The sequence below is a fragment of the Rhinolophus hipposideros genome (genome assembly GCF_964194185.1).
Source record: "Rhinolophus hipposideros genome assembly, chromosome: 19".
In the NCBI taxonomy this organism is placed as follows: Eukaryota; Metazoa; Chordata; class Mammalia; order Chiroptera; family Rhinolophidae; genus Rhinolophus; species Rhinolophus hipposideros.
Window position 1 is genome coordinate 29,414,667 of NC_138065.1, and position 19,442 is coordinate 29,434,108.

Here is a 19,442-nt window from a genome sequence, read left to right on the forward strand (position 1 = left end):
GTTGCTTTCTTCTTTTTGAATGCTTTAGGTCAAAGCAATTAAGATGTTTTGTGTACACTGGAAAGTAAAATAGCCCTTAGAGCTCCGGACTAGTGATATTTTATTTTGTGTTTACTTTGACCCATAGGTGCAGTTGTAGAGCTAAAGCTCTGTGGGTCTTTGTATCTGTATGAGAAAATTCTTTGCCTCTCAGATGAAGTTGTTACATTTTCTTATTTCTGAGTATATTAATAAATTACACTCTGTTGACACAATACAAAGCCACCATACTTAGTAATTCCTTTTTATCTTGTCACCTCTTTGATGACGTTAAGAAGGCTATATATATGTGGCTGTATCTGAAGATGTTTATGTATCTCCAGCATTTTGAATTGTTTTTAGTGGGGAAGGGAATGGGGTTGCCAAATAAAATACAGGACACCAGCTTAATTTAGATTTCAAATAAACAGTGAATATTTTGTTAGTATAAATATGTTTGAAATTCAAATTTTACTTGGCGCATTTTGTTTTTATTTGCTAAATCTAGCAACCATGATGGGAGTGGGAGTCAATCCAAATAACCTAGACTACCATTACTAGAAATAAATATAATTTATTTTTTCAAATCTTTAATCTTTGGCTAGAAATTTCAGATATTCAAATTAATAAGTTTTAAAATGTTCATTCTTATTTGTTTTTCTGGTTTTGAAGGAAGTATCTCTAGCTTTTATTCATTAAGTAGAATATTGGCTTTTAATTTGAAATACACTCTTTTATATTAAGGAAGAATTAACCTAACCCAAAAAGATGTTTGACTTTTGCTTTTTGATACTGAGAAGGTGATTTCTAGACCCTGACTGACAGGAATGTCCTGCCAGCAGGAGTGTCTTTGTTTGCTGGGAGCTTTGACCACCAAGTAGTTAGTGTGATTTATGGTATGGGCTTTGGGCCACATTGTATTAGCTTCAATCTCCAGAGGAACTGATGACTAAAGGGAGGGACTGAAAACTTAGGATCAGCCATGCAGGCAGTATGGGACTGAGCCTTTATGAAAATTCTGGACACCAAAGGTTCAGGTGAGTTTTCCTGGTTGGCAATAAAATGTGCAGTGTCACAGATTGTGACCAGAAGGAGATAATACTCTATATGACTCTACAAGGGTAGGATGACTGGAAGCTCTGCGTTTAGACTCCTTCTTGAGCTCTGCCCTATACTTCTCTTCCTGTGATTGGTATGCTTTGTCTTTAATAAACTGTAACTATGAGTATAAAAGCTGTCAGTGAGTTCTGTCCTTTTTTCTAGAGAATTATCAAACCAGAGGATGGTTTTTGGAACCTCTCAAACTTGCACTTGGTGTGACTTAGTGAGGCTGGTCTTGTAGGCACTATTCTCTCAAACTTTACAGTTTGATTAAATTGGGATAAGATATATCTATGCTGTTAATGAGAATGTTGTTGAATTTTACTATGTCTTTTTTCAGACTTCTACTGAAATGATCAGTAAATTAACCTTATCTGATGGATGTCATTTTTTAAAATATTCTCAATCTGTCCTTAGGGTTGGATCCAGACTTTGTGGAACGTGAAACTTACATAATCTGGTGACTCTTTAAGAAAAGCTATATAAAATAATAAATACAAAATTATACATAGAAGTGAGTTTTCATTTAGAATGAGAAAAGAAATCACTGATGTGTTACAGTGGCTGACTCTATCAGTGCCCAGCCCTTACTTCCTTGGCCCACCCAAGGGCACCTGCAGTCCATTTGCTGTACACAATACTCATGTCTTGCATCTCTGCCTGAGGACATTCTCTGGCCATTGAAGCTTGGATCATTCTACATGCTTCCTGAGATTTAATGCTTTTGGAGCAAACCTCACCTAATAAGGAACTAGAGCTGAGGAAAAATATCCTTGGTACAATTCCGAGGCATACTCTATACAGTCTCTCAGAGGGTCCCCAGCAGATTGAGCCTGTTACCCACAGTGGTTAACCAGCTTATCAAAGCAAATTTTATTAGCTTTCCTGTCATTCCTGTTTACTTCCCCACTTTCATATTTGCTTCCTGGCATCATCTCGCAAATAAACTACTTGTACCCAAATCTTGACCTCAGTGTCGGCTTTTGAAGGAACACAAACTAAAATAATAAAGGAGAAAGGGAAAATGTATACTGGTGGGCAACTAGGAGTGTCCATTACATTGAGAAAAAGTGTTTTGTGATAATATCCTTATATGTAATGCTAAATTTTATTTCAGACTGGCTATAGTCTAATAGATGTGTGCTAGATTCTGTTCTACCACATCTTATTTTGGTAATCTTAGGAAATGTATTTAAGCTTATATCTCAATTTTCTTATCTATAAAATGATAATAGTAAGATTAACTCCGTCACCAGGTGTTGTAAGAATGAAATGAGTTAACTCACATAAAGTACTTAGAACAGAGCCTGGCATATAGTAAATATTCAATACATTTCATTGGCCATTATTATCTTCTTCCATTTGAATGTCTATGTTATCGTTATCAGGACTGTATATGCCTAATAAATCAAATTTATAGTTTGCCATCTTTTTTTAGGAAGAAAGGATATAATATGGACATTTTAAATTTCTTGATGATTTTAATAAATGTAAAAATTTTGGAACAATTTTAGATTTGTACAAAAATTGCAAATCTAGTGCAGTTTCTATTAGGTTCATGCAAAAGTAATTGCGGTTCTTGCAATTGTTTTTAACCTTATAGACCACAATTACTTTTGCACCAACCAAATATATGCCTTCAATTAGTCTTCCCTAATGTTAATATTTTTGATAGCTATGGTACATTTTTCAAAATTAAAAGATTAACATTGGTATATTACTATTAACTAAATTCCAAACTTTATTCATATTTCACAATTTTTCTTCACAATAATGTCTTTTATTCTGCTACAGGATACAATCCAGGATGTCACATTGAATTTTGTCATTATGTCTCCTATTCTTCTCTTTTCTGTGACAGTTTCTCAATCTTCCTTGTTTTTTGTGACCTTGACAATTTTGAGAATATTGGTCAAGTATTTGTAGAATGTCCTACAAATTTGTTTTACTGATGATTGGACTAGGCTATGGATTTTGGGAAAGAATATCACAGACGTGAAGCACCCTTCTCATTGCATCATGTCAGGGGCACGCGTTAAGACTTAATGCTGGTGTTAACCTTCACCACTTGGTTAGGGTAGTGTCTGCCAGGTCTCTCCTCTGCTAAGTTACTATTTTTCCCTTTTCATACTCTGTTCTTTGGAAGCAAGTGACTAAGTGCAGCCTACACCCAAAGTAAGGGTATTAGCCTCCATCTCTTGGAGGGGGAAAATATCTTCATATATTATTTGGAATTCTTCTGTAAGGAAGATTTGTGCCTTCTCCTTTATTTATTCAATCATTTATATATATATATATATATATATATATATATATATATATATATATATATATATATATATATATATATATATAGATTGATGAATATTTATATTATGCTTTGGGTATATATTTTACTTTTTTGCTCAAATTGTTCCAGCTTTGGTCATTGGGAGCTTTTCCAGTTGGCTCCTGTGTCACTTTGATATGTCCCCATTGTTTTGTCTTTTGAGTGCTTTCTTACTTTCAGTACTAAAAGATGCTCTAGGACCATCTTGTATTGTCCTTGTCCCAGCCCTGGAATCAACCATTTCTTCAAAGAACCCTGGTTCTTTTTATTGGAGAATGGTATTTAGAAACCAAGATCTGGACTCATGTGTGCTCATTGCTACTGGGGTGTCACTGCTTCTAGACTCTCAATAAATGGAGCTAGAGCTAGGACATTTAAATATGTCACACACACACACACAAACACACACACATTTATTTATTTTATTTTATTTTATTTTATTTTTAAATTAACTTTTTTTTGGAATAATTTTAGATTTAAAGAAAAGTTACAAAAACAGCAGAGGGTTCTTGTATACTCTTCACCCAGCCTTACCTAGTGTTAACATCTTATATACCAGGTATATTTGTCAAAACTAAGAAATTAACATATGTACATTATTATTAACTAAACTTCTAATTTTATTTGAATTTCACCAGTTTCCCTTTTGAAAAAGGAAAAAAAACATTGTATTCTGAAAAAAACAATGTCCTTTTTCAGTTCTGAGACCTAATGCAGGATTCCACATTGCATTTAGTTGTCATGTCTCCTTAGTCTCCTCTTTAAAAATCCTCATTTAAAAAAAATCCTCAAATAGTTACTCCATTTTAGTGATAAGGAAACAGAGGCTCAAAAACATTAAATGAATTTCCTTGGTTCATATAGCTAGTAAGTTGCTCAGCAGAGATTTATTTGTTCTAATTGCAAAACCCATGCAACTCTACTATGCTGCCTCATAAGCTGTGTATGAGAACCCTAAACAAGCACAAAATGAAGGAACATGAAGAGTACCCTGAGTTTAAATTAGTTTAGAGCAGTTGCCATCTAGGGGCCAATGACTCCTAAGTCCACATCTCTAGCCCAGAATTGCTCTCTATGCCCCAGACCATAGATGGAGATGGGAGAGCTTCACATTGGCCCAGTCGGCTAAATTTACCAATTTGGCCATCTCTTGGATGACCTATTAGGACCTCAAACTCAACATGTCTGAAACAAGATTCATGATATTGCTTCCCAAACCTGCTCCTTATGATGTAATGTGTAATGGTGGCCATGAAAAGTCATGAGAACCTAAAGTCATGGGAAAACATTCACCATGAGTAGGAGTTCTAGGCCAGAGAAAGGACATGGAGAGTGGAAGGAAAGAATCAAGGACCTCTTAGCAAGAGGGAAATGGATGAGACATGTGATGAGTGGCTGAAGCATGCTCAAAGTGGCAAGGTCCCAGAGGGGCAATTCCCGAAATCCTTGACTGCCCCAGGTGTGTTCTTGCCTTTGATTTTTGTTTCTGAGAGGCCACCTGATTCTACTCAGTTCCTGCTATTACTGAGCACAAGTGCTTGAGTTTTTTTTCATGGCTCGCTTACCATAAATCCCCATAATTTAGGGATTAACTGAATAGACTGAGACTCTCAATTCTTACTTCCTAAATAGCCCAACCAGAACCTTCCTTCCCCCACACAGCTGCAAAAGTGTAGCATGTCATCAGCCTCTCGAGATCCATACACAAAGGGTCTTAATGCAGGATTTTATTGGATCTGTCCAATTTCTCCTACCTCCCCTGTTCCTTTTCTGTGTAGTGAAGTGGTAAGAGGTACACCTGAGTTTGAATTCTAGCACTGACTCTACTTGCTTAAATCAGAGTATTTTGATGATATGAGGGAGGAATTAAATTATTTCTTCTTCGAGAAAATAAGAGATAGCTTTTGAGAGGAAGTGGTGTTTTCTTCCCCCCCTTTTCTTCTGCCTCCCCCTCTTCTCCAGTTCAAGCTGTTATTTCTCAGTCTAGTTGTATAGAACACAACTCCCTGGTCCATGCTGTTACTATGAGCCTTGTGTTCCCCCCCAGCTGAGGCAGTTGGTTGCCAGTCGTCGGTAGGCCGCTCACAGCAGCTCACGGCAGCTCTCACTGTCTGCCGGCCGCTCACGCTGGCTGCTGGCCACTCACAGCAGCACTCAGTAGCCTACGGCAGCACCCAGCAGCTCACTGCCAGCCACTCAAGCTGGCTGCCGGCCACTCATGCTGGCCACCGACCACTCATGGCAGCACACGGTAGCTGAGAACAGCATACAGCAACTCACTGCCGCCCACTCACACTGGCCACCAGCCACTCATTGTGGCACACGGTAGCCTATGGCAGCACACAGCAGCTGGCTGCTGGCCACTCATGCTGGCCACCTGCCACTCATGGTGGCACACAGTAGCCCGCAGCAGCACACAGCCGCTCACACCAACCTCTGGCTGCTCACAGCAGCCCAGCTCCAGGGAGAGCCATTGTTCACAATCTTAGCTGTAGTGGGTGCAGCTCACTGGCCCATGTGGGAATCCAACCGGAGGCCTTCGTTAGGAGCATGGCGCTCCAACCACCTGAGCCACCAGGCTGGCCCAAAGTGGTGTTTTCTACACATAGTTGTGTGATTAAGAACAGACTCTGAACTCAAATCCAGTCCTAGCTTATCATTTGTGCATGTTAGTTAAGTACCCTGTGTCCTAGTTTCCTCATCAATATGAGGTAAAAGTAAAGCACTTAGGAGACACGTAGTAAGTATTGAAAGTGATAGCTATTATTATCGAAGAACAAGTACAATTTCATTAGGCATAAAAGAAACCATGGAAAGGGGTAAACACCCTATAGGAAAAAGTATGGAATGAGAAAAAGGGAAGGTTAAAAGGCAGGCAGAAAAGCCAGCAACAGAAACTGAAAGAGAGATAGAGGAATGAGTATGGTTTTATTCATATTAAATAAACAAAGAATAGTTGTGGTGGCATAAATAATGTAGTGTGTTAACATATTTGTACATCCATCATTTGTACAGTTGATCTTTCAACAACATGAGGGTTAAGCGTGCCCACTCCTGCCCCACAGCTGAAAATCCATATATAATTTAAGTTGGCCTACTGCATAAGCAATTCCCAACTGCAGATGGGAAATACTGTTCTTCATCTGGTTGGTTGAATCAATGGATCTGGGGATATAGAGGGCCAACTGTATATTTATTGAAAAAAATCTGCATTTAAGTGGACCCATGCAGTTCAAATCCCCAAGGATCAACTGTATTATGCTTTGCAGTCTACCAAGAATTGTCAGTATAGTATACTGTTTTATACCTTTGTTGTATATATATATTTCTTCTGTGAATTGCCTGTTTGTATTATTTTTATTGATTTTATTTTTCTCAATGATTCGTAGAAACTTTTTTATTGCAGATATTTTCTCCTAGTTGGATAGTCTTTTAATTTTATTTATGATATCTTTTACTATACAGAATTTTTTTAATTTGCATAGTTAAGTCTAATATTCTTTTCCTATTATAGTCTAGATTCTGTGCCATGTTTAAGGATAAAAATGTTTTCATATTTTTTCTTCTAGCATTCTTATGGTTTTATATTGTATAGTTAGAATCTTTAATCCACTTGAAATATATTTTAGTGTAAGGTGAGCATGTATTGCTTTTATTTAGGATATTTTACCTATATTCACAAGTGAAATTAGTTTATGAATTTCCTTTCTTATACTTCTCCTGTCATGTTTTGGTATTATAGTTATACTAGATTTATAAAATGAGGTAGAGAGTTTACATTTTTTGTACTTTAAAATAGTTTAACTTTGGGACTGTCCCTTGAATGTTGGTAGAACTTTCTAGTAAAGCCATCATAGCCTTGAGTTTTTTTTGTTATAAGATTTGAAACTACTGTAGTATTTCTTTAATGATTATAAGATAACATAAGTGTTCTATTTCTTCTTGAGTCAGTTTTTATAAGTCTCACTTTCTGGACTTTGTTTCATCTCACTTTTTTAACTTCTTGGCATTTAATTGTTTGCTGTATTTTAATGTCTGCAGCCTTTATAGTTATATACCATTTCATTCATAATATCGTTTGCTCTTTTTTGATCAATTTCATCAGCAATTTGTCAGTTTCATTAGCCATTTTGATTTTTTTCATTCTCCCTATTATATGTTTATATTATATTTCCATTCTTATCTTTATTCTTTTCTTCCTTCTATTCTCTTTGGGTTTATTTTGCTCTTTTGTTTCCAACTTCTTAAGATGAAAGTTTAACTTAATAATTATTAGTCTGTTTTCTTTCTTTTGATAAGCATTTAAGGCTATAAATTTTCCTCAAAGTATATCTTTAGCTGTATACCACAAGTTTTGGTATACAATGTTTATGCTATTGTTCTTTTATTTTTTTAATTATGATTTCTTTACTCATGAGTTATTTAAAAATGTATTTGTTAATTTCCATCTTTTTAATTGTAACTTAAACATCTTGTTTTAGGTATGTCTATAGTACATCACATATAGATATCTTAAAAAAAAAAATCCAGTCCGGTAGTTTCTGATTTTTAGCTGTATCTTTAGTCCAGTTACATTTTTTTATAGTTACTATAGTTATTATTATAATTGGGATTTTGCTTTTGTCATTTAGTGTTTTCTTTTTGTCCTGTCTTCTATTTTTTTGTCCCTTGCCTTTGTTGTCTTTTACTGGGCTTTGTTTTTTCACTCTACTTTTCACCTCTAGTCTTTGAGGTTTATATAAAATTAGCTCTTGCTGTACAACAATTTCTCCTCTCTAAAAACAAACAACAGCAACAACAGCAAAACTCAGTGGCTTAAAACAATAACCATTTGTTTGGCTCACAATTACTGAGCCACCTGGACCATGCTTCCAGTCTAGGTCAGTTCAATGGATCTCTGCATCTGTGGCCATTCGGCAGATTGGTTGGTAGTTAGATGGTCTAGGATGATCTCACTCATTTCTGGTGGTTGGTAGGCTGTTGAACAGAGCAATAGGGGTGACTATTGACTGGGCCACATCTCTCTTGTGTAGCTTAAACTTTTTTCTGTGGCAGCTTGAAGTTCTAAGAGCTCCTAGTGAGTGAGTGCCAATACACAAACACTTCATGACTTTGCTTTCTTCTCATTTGCTAAAGTCAGAAGCAAATTACATAACTAACCCAGATTTAAGGAGCAGAGAAATAGACTTCATCTCTTTGGGGGAGAATTTGTGGTCATTTTGCAATCTACCACAAGTATGTACTATGTATTCTTTTGTTTTTAGAAAGTTTAACATGCATTCCTAAGTTCTCACAGTCTACAGTGAATCATGATCTGGCCATGACAGAATAACTAGTACTAGAACAGCCCCTTCCCTATATATACCACAAATGACTAGAAATGTGAACAAAACATACGAAATAAGCTATTTTCCACATTGATCAACAGGCAGCAAAGGATTATGGTCTCTTAAAGATCAGAAACAAACAAATCTTGTGATCATCCTGGCTTTCAGTTTAGAGGTACTTCTGGATCATGACCTAGGAAGGGAGTACCCAATGAGAGTACAGTTGATTTGTTGAGTTGAGGAGACAGATGTTAGAATTTGGAGAAGCTGAGGCAGTTGAAATTCATGTAGCAGAGTACCAGAGAAGAGACAGCTACATAGAAAAAGATTTCTAGAAATCTGCACTGGGTTTGTTTTTGTTTGTTTGTTTGTTTGTTTGTTTGGACTGAATACCAATCTGTACATTCATAGGATAAAACTCTTTGAAGCTGGACAAAGAACTACTGAGGGGCAATAAGGTGAAAATTCCAGAGCACACATAGATTTGGGAGGCATTTGAATTCCAATGAGCCAGAAAAGAGAGAATTTTTAAACACCTGGGACATTCAGTAGAGATTCCAGAGTGGTCAAGCCTTACTTAGTAGGACTAAATTAGTCCTAGAACAATGGCTACTCTAAACCCACTCTAATAATACTTTAAAACAAATCTTGAAACAGTCAAGGTAATCCTCAAGTAATTTAACTGCCAGCTAAAATAAAATTAAACCTTAAAAAATTAGCCTTCTTTAAAAGAAGGCTACAAAATCTATCACTCGACACTGAACCATTCACTATGTCCAACATTCAATTACAAATTAGTAGTATGCAAAGTAGCAGGAAAATATGACCTATGACTAGGAGAAAAATTAGTCAATGGAAACAGATCCAGAAATGACACAGACGATGGGATTAGTAGCAGAAAAATTAAAAGTTATTTTAAATATACTCAAGAATTTAAAGGAAAATAATATGAAAAGATAAATGAAAAATTTACAGTTAATTAGAATCTTTAACCTCCTCTCCAACAATACAAAAGAACTTAGAACATTTCAACTCCAATCACTCCCTTCCAATTTTATATGTTAATGCTGTCTTATATTTTAACTTTATCTTGTCTTTCTTAATTTCATAAGGAATTGTTATCATTATAGTTTTATGTGGCTAGTGTTTGTTTGAATTTACTATGTGTATATCATTTTATTCTTAGTTATTTTTTCATCTTAGACAATCCATCTGTTCTGATCACTTTGTTTCTGTCTGAAGTACACATTCTAGAATTTCCTTTCATGAAGATCTATGGTGGTAAACTCTGTGTTTAAAATTTTTCTTTATTTAGGCTTCATTTTTAAAAGACATTTTCACTGGTCACAGAATTTCACTTACTGATTTCAGCACATTATAAACACTTTAAAAATATTACTTCACTAACTTCTGTCTTCAGTTGTTGTTGTTGATAAAGTCATCTGTCATTCTAATTATGACACATGTGAGGTAATCTCTCTTTTCTTAATGGTTGCCTCAAATGTTTTTTTTTTGCTTTTGTTTTGGACTTTCCCTGTTGTAGGTCTCTGGGTATAACTTTCTTTTTACTTATTTTGCTTGCAGTTCATTGGATTCTTTTATCTGTGATTGAATTCTTTCTTTAGTTCTAAAACATTGTTGTCCATTATTTCTTCAATTATTGCCTTTGCCCCATTTTCTTTCCTTATTCTGGAACTTTGAATAGTGATTTGTTAGATTCTTGCACTATATCCTCCATTGTCTTTTTCACGTTTGTCATCTTTCTGTTTGTTCTGTATAATTATTTTCAGATCTATCTTCTAGTGCACTATGTTTGGCTGGAGGCTTGTCTGTTTCATAATGTTTGCATAATCAAATTTTTTTCATTTTCTAATTAACTTTGTTTTAGTCTTAATTATTCCCAGTCTTCTATTTACTTTCAAGGATTTTGTTGTTGCTTTTTACATAATTTTTTTTCTCGCTCAAGAAATATAATGTTTCAAACTGTACATTTTCCTCCAATCATTGCTTTGACTTTATCACAAAAATTTATGTAGGTCGGCATTTTCTTTATTATTTTTAAAATATGTAACTAATAATAATTACTAATATTTTCTGTACAGTTTTATAGCCTACAAATCAATTTCTTTTCACATTTTCTCTTTCTTTTTGTCCAAGTTCTAAGTTGTGGACACTTGTTTATTTTATAGGTGATTGGGGACTATTTATAAGAATACAATTTATGCCATTAGCATTTAATTGTGAACAGAAAATATGGCCCATAAAATGTTTTCCTTTATTGTCTTTAATGAGGTTTTTCTCCATAACCTAGGATGCCCAATTTCTATACATGAACATGTGTAACCATTTTTTTGTAGAATATAAAATCTGGAATAATGTTCTACATTATGAATTATGTTGTTTATTTCCTCTATGCCTTTATATAGCATCTGCTTAATCTGTCATTGATATTAGAGAATTAAAATCTCCCACTGTAATTGTAGTTTTATCATTTTAGAAGCCTGTCATTAGAAGCCTATCAACCTACATTATATATTTAGCTGCCATGTTAGTCCATAGCTATTCCTTATTGTATTTTCATTATTACCTTTATTATATACAATAACTCCACCTGCCTTAAGTGTTTTTTTGCCATAAGTTTTACTTTATCTAACATTAATATTGCTATCACTGCTTTCCTTTTTTATTCTTCCAGCTCACTCTGGCTGCCGGCCGCTCATAGCGGCACAGGTAGCCCATGGCAGCACTCAGCATCTGGCGGCAGCACTCAGCAGCTCATGGCAGCTCATGGCAGCTTTCACCAACTTCCGGCTGCTCACGGCAGCCCAGCTCCAAGGAGAGCCGTTGTTCACAATCTTAGCTGTAGAGGGCACAGCTCACTGGCCCATGTGGGAATTGAACCGGCAACATCGGTGTTAGGAGCATGGTGCTCCAACCACCTGAGCTACCAGGCAGGTCCCTGTTTTTGTTTTTGATTTTTCAATAGTATGACAGAGTGGTTAGCAGACCAAGAATCAAAAGAATTCTATGTCAGTCCCAGCTCTTTCCTGTGAATACCCTGTGTAACTTTGGCTAGATCGTTCATTTTTATGTGCTTTAATTTCCCCATCTACAGAATGTGGAAAAAATAAAATCTGTCCTTTCCTTTTAGGAGCGTCAGGAAAAATGTAAAGGTTTATGAGAAAACCAAGACAATTCATGCCTTTTAACATAACACAGGCTGAGGATAGGGGACAAGAAGAGCTGGAAGTTGAAAACTAGTGAAGGAACTCTCCCATTCATTCTGCATTTATCACGAGTCCACAAACAGGCACTCTGTTACTTATTTTATATAAACTGTTTCAGGTAATCTTCACAACCACTTTGTGAGCGAGGTTTACTTTTTTCCTCTTTACAGTAAGGAAACCAATTCAGTACTAATTCAAATAATCCTAGCTCTGTACCTTTTGAATTGTGTGACTTGAGTAAGGTCATGCAAGTCAGAAGGAACGAAGTTAGGATCAGAACTCAAATCTTTGAAAAATAGGACATTTTCCTCTCTACCTTATTACACTACTGTGAAGAAAAGAGCAGCAAAATTGTGGCATTAAGTAGGAAATGGGGTGCAGATATTGGAATTGTTTTCTCTCCCTCCTTTTTGTCCCTCTCCCTCCCTTCCTTTCTCTTAAATTACAAACTATTTCAAGAAAACAGGAAAGTATAGTGACAATTTAAAATAATGTATCCATCAACCAGCTTGTCAAATCTCAACATTTGGCCATGTTTGCTTCAGATTTTCTTTATTTAAAGAAATTAAACATTACCATAATACATAGTTGAACTCACTTTATACGCTCTTTTTCCCCAGTTGTGCATCATTTTCATGTATGTGTTTATGAGGTCTGAGAGTTAAGTTCACGAACTTGCCACCATGCGCTCATATTGGCAGCACTGTACAAACAGCTCAAGAAAGGTTTCATAACCTTGGTATATCAGTGTCTCACAGCTGTGTTTGTGTCGACATGTGGCGGTGTCTTGCTGAGTGGCATTCATTACTGTTGAGTGGTTTTTTTGTTTGTTTTTTTTGGGGGGGGTTAAAAGATTTTATTGGGGAAGGGGAACAGGACTTTATTGGGGAGCGGTATGTATTTCCAGGCCTTTTTTCCAAGTCAAGTTGTTGTCCTTTCAATCTTAGTTGTGGAGGGTGCCGTTCAGCTTCAAGTTGTTGTCCTTCCAGTCTTAGTTGTGGAAGGCACAGCTCAGCTCCAGGTCCAGTTGCCGTTTCTAGTTGCAGGGAGCACAGACCACCATCCCTTACGGGAGTTGAATGCAACCTTGTGGTTGAGAGCCCACTGGCCCATGTGGGAATTGAACCGGCAGCCTTCAGAGTTAGGAACATGGAGTTCTAACTGCCTGAGCCCCTGGGCCGGCCCCTGTTGAGTGTTTCTGTGTGCCGTCGTGAGAACATCTGAGCTTGAATTAGAGCAATGAACAAACATTAAATTTCTTGTCAAACTTGGCAAGAGTGGAAGTGAAATCAGGGACATGTTAGTCCAAGTTTATAGGGATAATATCGTGAAGAAAATGGCAGTGTACGAATGGATTCAATATTTTCCTGAGGGGAGAAAATGCGCCACTGATGAAGAGAGGTCTGCATAGCCAGTAACGAGCATAACTCATGAAAGCATTGCAAAAATTCATTGAATTGTGCGTCAAAAATCGGCAGCTGACTGTGAAAAGCATAGTAGACCAAGTAAACATTGATAAAGAAACAGTTAGGAAAATCTTAAATGAAAATCTTGGCATGAGAAAGGTGTGTGCAAAAATGGTCCTGAAGAAGCTCACTGATGAACAAAAGCAAAGGAGAGTCAAAGTTTGCCAAGACCTTTTGGAGAGGCAAGACGATGTTTTGGGCTGTGTTATCACTGGTGATAAAACATGGGTGTACCAATATGACCCTGAAACAAAGCGTCAAAGAGCACAATGAAAGTCTGCCAATTCTCCACGACCAAAAAAGTTCCGTCGGTCCAAATCAAGAGTCAAAACGTTGTTGCTAACCTTTTTTTTGATATCAGAGGGATTATTCATTATGAATTTGTACCAAATGGACAAATTTTAGTTAATAGTTAACCAAGTTTACTGTTTAGCAGTGCTGAAAAGCCTGCATGAAAAAGTTAGATGAAAATGAGCTGAACTTTTCACCAACAATTCATGGCTCTTGCATCATGGCAATGCACCAGCTCACACGGCACTGTCTGTGAGGGAGTTTTAGCCAGTAAACAAATAACTGTATTGGAACACCCTCCCTACTCACCTGATCTGGCCCCCAATGACTTCTTTCTTTACCAGAAGATAAAGGAAATATTGAAAATATTTTAATGACATTCAGGACATCAAGGGTAATATGACAACAGCTCTGATGGCCATTCCAGAAAGAGTTCTAAAATTGCTTTGAAGGGTGGACTAGGTGCTGGCATCCGTGCATAGCTTCCCAAGGGGAGTCCTTTGAAGATGACGGTAGTGATATTCAGCAATGAGGTATGTAGCACTTTTTCTAGGATGAGTTCGTGAACTCTAGTACATTCATTTTAACTATTGAATATTTTTTGCTGGATGAATATACCTCAGTTTATATTTGTTTAGTTACCTATTGATGAATATTCAGATTGTTACCAATTTCAGTGTTACATCAGTGCTGCAATAAATATTCTTATACATTTCTCATTGCACATACATACAAGAGCTCTCTAGGAGTAGAGTTGTTGGGTCATATGTTATGTGCATCTTTAACTTTATTAGTTAATATTGCCAAATCAGTCCCCAAAGTTGTTGTACCAGTTTACCTTCTCCTAGCAGTGTATAAGTTTCTAGTTCTTCACATCCTCACCAATACTTGCTTTTGTAGACTTTTAAATGTTTTTTTTGGTATGATAAATATGAATGAAATCTGTTGTTTTAATTTGCATTTCTCAGATTAGGAGAGAAGTTCAGTTTCTTTTCTTGTGTTTGTTGGCTATTTGAGCTCTTTTATGAATTGCTTGTTCATATCTTTTGCCCATTTTTTTGCTAAGATATTTTTCATTTTCTTGTGTTGTAGAGATTCTTTGTATATCCTAAATATTAACACCTTGTCAGTTATAGTTATTGGAGTTATATTCTCTTAGTCTGTAACTTATTTCTCACTTTATTGATGGTGGTCTTGTTTTATAGAAGTTTTAAGCTATAATACTATCAAAATAACTGTTCATTTTTCTAAGATTTTTTCTAATGTCATAGAAAAAATTCTCCAACATTCTTTTCTAAAAATGTTAAAATTTTGGTCTATCTGGGTTTTTCTTTTTGTACATGATATAAAATAGAAATCTATTATAATTTTTCAATTATGAATTATTGATTATTCTAATATTTTTCAACATTATTATTTTTTTGCTGCAAAATTTATAATGCACCTTGATCATATTTGTATGTGTCTCTCCCTAGCTCTCTATTCTGGTTTACTGGCAACCTTTACAATCCTGTACTATTAGCATGATGTTTAATATTATATCTTTATTATAACCTTTTTATCCCCATGGTTTACTTATTTTATAACTGGAAGTTTGTACCTTTTGATCTCCTTAACCCATTTCACCCACCCCCACTCCCCACCTCTGGCAACCACCTACAGGTCTTGATATCTGGGAGAATAAGTCCCTCTACTTTGTTATTTGTAATTGTCCTGACTATTCTTGGCCCTTTAATCTTTCATGGAAGTATAGGTTCTACATAACAAATCTATTGGAATTTTGTTTGGAATTTCATTGAATTTTCAGATTAATTTGGGCATGACTTACTTTCTTTTTAAATTTTAATATTGAGACTTCTCATCCATGAATATAGTATATTTTTATTTGGTTTTATTTTATCTCTTAAAAAAAGTTTTAGAATTTTCTCTGTAAAGATATTTGACATTTTGTTCATAGGGTTTTATTTTGTTTTTGTTTTTTTTGGCTCCGAAGCTGATAATAGAACTAAGTACAATGGCATGAAACTTGGAAATGAATACTCAAAAGGCTTTGAAGAATAAGGGAGGAAAAGTTGGTCAGAGCCATCAGTTTTGTATTAATTCGTATGAAGGCTTTGCACTGTGTCCACAGTAGCTAAGCTGGAACTACATTTCCCATAATTTCTGTCCCTGTGTGCTTCTTGGTTGGAATTGTGCACAAGGGAAATTTGCATGAGATTTTGAAGGTAAAAGCGAAGTAGTAGCCAATTTTGTGCTCTGAAGGTCAGCATAGGGCAGATGTAGTTCTCATATTTTTAGTTGGTTTGGAGCAGAAGCCATCTCCCACTGGATCTCTTCCTTTATGTTCTCCAAATTCTGGACCATGCACATGTACGGCTCTATACTGAGGAACACCAGCTTATTCTGCAGATCGCCTGCAGCTTTTAGAGTATTAGGAGTGATAAAGAGACATACACAGTTCCAGTTTGTCCTCAGGGGTGCCACTTTGTCCTTTATCTCTTCATCTCTCCTTTCTAACTGCTGGCCTGGCTGACTTCTGGCGCTGCATCACATGCAGAAGCAACAGATTTACATAGACTGCTTAAATAGCTCCCATGATTATAAAAGACCTAATCCCTATAATAAATCCTTATTCTGTATCACTCATAGTAGTCTGCTTCCCTGACCAAATCCTAACTGATATAATTCCTATTTCCCTAAAGATCCCAGAGGAAACACTGGAAAAATAGAATGAGTACATGATTAATTGCATATGGCTTCACAGGGAATGAGAGACTATCTCAGAGAATTCAGGGACAAAACATAGTTTTTTAATAAAATGCATAAATATTGATGCTATGGAAACTACAATGGCTAGTGTCAATGGAAAGTAGTCAGATTTACTTTCGCAGTGCTGCACAGATACAAAATCAATGAGCAGGAGGCAAATTTGGGAATGCAGAGTTTACTTGATAATTAACTTTGTTTTTTATTGTTGATTTGTTTTAGAAGCCCCTTAGTATAATGCTTGACACAGTATGAACGCAACAAATGTTTGTGGAATGAATCATCAAAATTGGACTGTCTATTCTTGAGAATATTGTGAGACTCACCTTTGCTGAAATACCATTAATTGGACCAAACAGAAATATTATTGTCCTGTCTTTGAGAGAAAAAAATGGATACTTAAAGAAATAGTGCAATATTGTCCATTTTTATGGGGAGATATGGACTGAATGATAGAATCCTTGAACTTTGGAACAGGAAATAAGTTTAGTATAGCCCTCTCATTTTCTAAATGAGTTCAAGAGAAGTTAATTGACTTGACAAGGTCAGGGCAAACTCTTTCAGAAGCATGTTCATAGGAATCTCAGTACATTGCTCTATTTATTAAACCACAATTTCTTCAGTTGGATGAATTTATTTATGGGTCACTGAAAAGTTAAACCCAAGTACTGATAAGATCAATTTCAACTTGGAAAGAGATTTCCAAAGGGCCAGATCTTACCTCATTCAATATATTCTTCAACAACATGGATAAAAACCGATGAGAAATACCTATGAAATTATCAGGTGACACAAACTGTAGTAGCTATAACCTGCTATATTGACCTACAGAGTTAGGATTCCAAATTCTAATTAATAGGCTAAATGTTAGGCTAAAAAACAAAAATTTATCAGAGTAATTGAGAGTCCAGCATATATATTAAAACATATAATAAGTATAGGAAGGGGAAAACTTTGTTTGGTTCATGAGAAAAAGTCCTAGAATTTTATATGAGCCAATGAGTGATGCAAAGGAACTTAAAAAAAAAAAGTCTATATAGTCTTTGGATGCAAGAAGATGAAGGAAGCAAGATACATTGAGGGTATAGATATGGGTACAATTTGGACAAAAGCTTAAAAGACAGATTTAAGCTGTGGGATCTAAATCTTTTCCTAGAAATCAAGAGAAGCTAGTACATAGCCTGGTTATCCCTGATCAACTGGACCTTGCTTACTTCCGGTTATTCCACCTCCTTATCATATACCTATAGCATTCTGCTCTCATGTGTATAAAGTGTCTGTACTTTACCTTACCTCTCTGCTCACCTTAATTCTATTAACATCTCCCACTGAACCCTAGCTCCAGTCTCACCTATTTCACAACTCAGTTCCCCTGTGAAATTCTTTAGCATTTATTTAGTCTGAATCCTATACTATCTTTTAGTTTGTTACTTTTATTTAATGATGATTATGTTGGTGACACTGGTGGCAATGGTAACAAATGACATTGGCAATATATAAGAATTGTCTGAGACTAATAAACTATGTGCAGAGGTGACTCATTTCTAAGAACATATAAATGCTAACTGTAAAAGCTAAAGAATGAAGTTATTTGGAAAAACCACTATTCTATTGTTTCTTGGAAATTTTTTTGTTAAACTGTGAAATTATGTTAGAGCAAAAGGGGCAACATATAAAGAAACTGAGTCCCAGGGTATTAAGTGACTTTGGCCAAGGTCACTAAATGAGAGTACAATTTGATTCCCAGTGTGCTGGGTCCTATACTGAGTCTACCAGACAAGGTTCTTAGGAGTTTAAGTTGTAAGAAACAGAAATCAACTATGGCTGATGTAAGCAGAAATGGAATTTTATTTGGTCAACACACCTACCTCATGTATATTTATTGAGTGCTCATTACTTGCTAGGCACTCTTCTAGGCCAGGAATATAGCAGAAAACAAAATCCCTAATCTCAAGGAGCTTACATTGTAGTAGGGGAGACAATAAATAAATGCATGAAGATATTATGTTTCAGGTGCTAAAGAAAAATAAAGAGGAAAGATTCTGATGTTAGAGAAGAATAAAGAAGGGAAATGGCAGAGGAGAGTAGTGCTATTTTAGATATGGTGGTCAAGGCAGCCTATCTGATAAAGTAACATTTAAGTAGAGACCTGATTGGAGTGAGGAAGCAAGTAATGTGGCGACCTTGGAGAAGAGCATTCCTGGCAGAGGGACCAACAAAGCTAAAGGTCCAGCAACAAGATTGTGCTCCACATTTTGAAGAAGACTAGTGGAGGCCAGTGTTGCCAGAGTAGAGCAGCAAGTGAAGAAGTGATAAAAGACAAGATTAGAAAGGTAGTAAGCAGAGGCCAATCATAGAGACCTGGAGAGGTAGTTTGGAATTTATTTTGAGCGAGATGAGGAGCTATGGTATGGTTTTGAGCAGAGGAGTGACTGAATCTGACTTATGATTTTTTTTAAAAATCACTGATTACTGTATGGAGAGAGGACTGTATGGGAATAAAGGTGAAAGGAGGGAGACCTGTTAAGAGGCTATTGCAGTAATCCAGTGAGGGATGATGGCAGCTTGGGCCAAGGAGAGCCAGTGAGGAGATAGACCATTTCCAGAATTTCCAAATGGATTGGGTACAGTGTTACAAAGAAGACTCAAATTATGTCCAAGTTTGGGCCTGAACAACCAGAAGTAGGAGCTGGATAGTTCATAAAATTTCCTGGAGACTCAAGCTCTGAAAATGGGCATAAATAAAGAGGAGCGAGGGAGCCAGAAGCACTGCCAAAATCTTACCACCAAGGCAGTCTGATAAAGCCTCTGTCTCTGTCAGAAATGGACACTGCACACCACCCCTGGTGTGGTAACTGAATAGTGCTGTTGCTAGAATAAATTCTCTGTTTTCCTGCTTCTTTCTTTGCTTTGATAT

The 19,442-nt window shown here is 36.1% G+C and overlaps 2 protein-coding genes across 3 annotated transcripts in view; both read left to right on the plus strand.

Annotated features, from left to right (window-relative positions):
• Positions 1-11,634, plus strand: part of SNRPE (small nuclear ribonucleoprotein polypeptide E) — a gene marked incomplete at its 5' end in the record, with an annotated part of 52,915 nt that extends 41,281 nt beyond the window's left edge. Inside the window, one exon of the mRNA XM_081026378.1 lies at positions 11,471-11,634. The remainder of the gene's footprint in view (positions 1-11,470) is intronic.
• Positions 1-19,442, plus strand: part of SOX13 (SRY-box transcription factor 13) — a 205,908-nt gene that overhangs the window by 40,927 nt on the left and 145,539 nt on the right. The gene's annotated exons all lie outside the window — the stretch shown is intronic.